The sequence below is a fragment of the Hipposideros armiger genome, unplaced genomic scaffold (assembly GCF_001890085.2).
Source record: "Hipposideros armiger isolate ML-2016 unplaced genomic scaffold, ASM189008v1 scaffold_426, whole genome shotgun sequence".
Classification (NCBI taxonomy): domain Eukaryota; kingdom Metazoa; phylum Chordata; class Mammalia; order Chiroptera; family Hipposideridae; genus Hipposideros; species Hipposideros armiger.
The window spans coordinates 296750-299696 of NW_017731776.1; positions in this window are offsets into that span (position 1 = coordinate 296750).

The window sequence follows — 2947 nt, forward strand, 5'->3', positions numbered from 1 at the left end:
CTGGCCCTCTCTGGACCCACATTCACCAGAAAAGATGGATCTCCACCAAGCCGGGGCCCTCCCTCCACCTCCCTGTCTGGCAGTGTCATTGCCACCCCATTCAGCTTATTCCAGACAGCCCTGAGCACGGTCTCCTCTGCCTAAAACCCAACTTCCCTCCAGGAGAAAAGCCAGCTCCCACAAGCCTTTCAAGTGGGGGGAGACCGTGCCATTCCGGTACCGAGTTCCAGGCCGGTGTCGGGCTCCAGGAGAAACGGATGAATCAGAGCCTGAGGCCAGAGGCAGGGTAGAGAGAGGAAAGAAAAATGACCTCGTGGAGCAAAGCACTGGGGGCTGCAGTAGAGGTGTGGGAAGGGGCCTGCAGAGGAGGAGGGGCTGTAGGGTGTGGGGAGGGACATCTGTCAAGCTGTGGGAGGGACAGTCCTGAAGCGAGAGACTGTGCAGGGAAATGCGTGGAGCCCGATATAGCAGTGTGGCGTGTTGAGGAGCGGTGGACTCTTCACTGGGCATAGAGGGGGCCTGTCGCTGGAACAGCAGGACTTGGAACCGAACAGAAACTGGGACAAGGCTAGCCAGCTGAGTGACACCGGGAGCTGGGGAAGGGCCAGCTGCAGGAGACAGGGGGGCTGGAGGCTGTTTGTGAGTGGTCCCTCTGGCTGTGCGGATGGACTAAGGAGACAGAGGTCACAGGGGGCTGGAAGAAGCACTAAGGAACAGGGGACAGGGGCTGGCGGGGGAGCAGCATGGGCACAAGGGAGAGGGAGAGGGAGGAGGCTTGATGGCCCCCAGGAATAAGGCTTGTAGGAAGGTTTGGGGGCAGTGGGGAGAGAAACAGGGTCACACTGAGTTGCAGGGGACTATGGGACTTCTAGGCAGAGAGCTCAGTCCGAAGTTAGATATGGACCCTGGGCTCAGGACAAAGCCTCCCCTACCGCCCCCTTCTGTACCCTCTTGTCTGCTCCTCCTCTTCCGTCTCCCCTCTTCTCCCACTTGACACTCCCTCCCTCCCCTGCCCTATTTCCCTCTCCCTCTGCCCCTCCTCCCTGGATGCAGCAGCCTTCTTGGTCATCCAGTCCTGGCCTGAGGGTATATTGACAAGCACGTGGGTCCCAGCTTGCCGGCAGAGCTGGGTTGGAGCCCCAGCTCCCCTGTGCCCGGCTGCGTGCCTCTGGGCCACACACCCCACTGTCTCTGGACCTCATTTCCCCAACTCAAAGCTGTGGGTGGCAACTCCCACTGTTGGAGGCTGGGGGCTCCCCATCAGCAGTCCTGGTCCCCAGAGTCTGCAGGATGACCTGGGAAGACCCAGGCCCCTCTGGATGGCACAGACTGGGAGGCAGCTCACCCAGAAGCCCAGGAGGCTACTCGAACCTCAAGCCTGCCCAGGAGAAGGACACTCCTGTGGGTCACAGAAGTTCCTGCCTCTCTGAAGCCCACCTGGCTTCTCTTGGACCCACAAGCTGAGGCCTCTGCCACCTCTGCCCCTAAAGGTGGTAGGGAGGGCTCCCTTTATATTTTCCTGTGAGTTCTTAGCAGCAAGTGACTCTCACAACCAGCCCACAAAGACCTAGTGCTCCAGGTTTGACCTGGACACCCCTGCCCCCACCCCATGCCCAGCAGCAATAGGTCACGGCCAAAGCAGCCAATCATGGGGCACTGACTAGGACCAGGCCTCTGCCAACATGCTGCCTTCCAAACTCCCAACACTCTCCAGGGTGGGCGCTATTATCCCCCTCAACAGGTAAGGGTTCTGAGGCTCGCGGGGCCACATGGCCCAGCGAGAAGGGCCTCAGCCAGCATGGAACCAAGGCCATCTGACTTGAAACCTATATAGATTTAAGGTGACCACAAAGTCATCACTCAAAACGGGACTCTTCTGAGAGTGCTAGAGAGCTGGATTAGAGGGGATGCAGGGACAACAGGAGTAAACCAGGACAGCCCCAGGCACCCCAAGGCATACGGTCACCCTATAGATTGGACATATCTACAAGAGCCCAGCAAGGAAGTGAGGACATCCTAGGTGTCCTTGTGGGCTGGGACACATGTGGCCCATGACTGCTTAATCCTGAAGAAGCAAACGGCAGCTGTTTTATCCAGCGTAAACTGGGCTTTAGGCCTCTACCACCATCCAGCTCCAATGAACACTTCCCCTCTATTAGCCTCCCCAAGTGCGGCCTCAAAGAGGTGTGGTGTGGCCTGATCATGAGCGCAGCAAACCTGATTCACTACCCAGAGTCCCGCAGCCAGGAAGCGGCAGCTGATCAACTTGTTTCCATTGAGTTGCTGAGGCCAGGAGGACCAGGGGACCACAGGCAGTTTCCAGCGGAGGTGGAGGACTAACTCCTGACCTTTACAGTCCCTTTGATCCTTTGAAGCTAAAGCTTAACTCTCTTCTCTTTCTCCCTCTTCCAAGGGACGTGCATTTCATAAATAAGAGCCCAGGGAGAATGCACCTTTGACCAAAGAAATGATTTTTTTTAAATAAAATGTCCCTTATTAAAAACATAATAAAACATGCTCATTGGAGGAAATGGGAAAAATGCAGTGATCAGGAAGAAAAAACTTAGATCAAGAATTCTTCAACCTGATGTACACATTTCAGACTATTTCCAGCACACCTATCTGCTTTATGTGTTACATCTCTGCCATGCTACTGCACAGGCAAGTTTGTAACGTGTCCTGAACATCATGGGATCCATATTTCCCCCTGTGTACCAGTCAGGACAAGCTAGGTTATGCTGTGGCAACAAATAAGCCCCAAGTCTAAGTGCCTTCACACGCTAGACTTTATGTCTTGCTCACACTGTATGCTCCGTATGGAGTTGGGCAGGGGTCTCTGCTTATGACAGTCACTCAGGGACCCAGGCTGAGGAGGCGATAACCTGACACAGGCTGCCAAGAGCACTGTCTAGATGGGACACATCACTTCCGGCTCACTTTTTTTTTT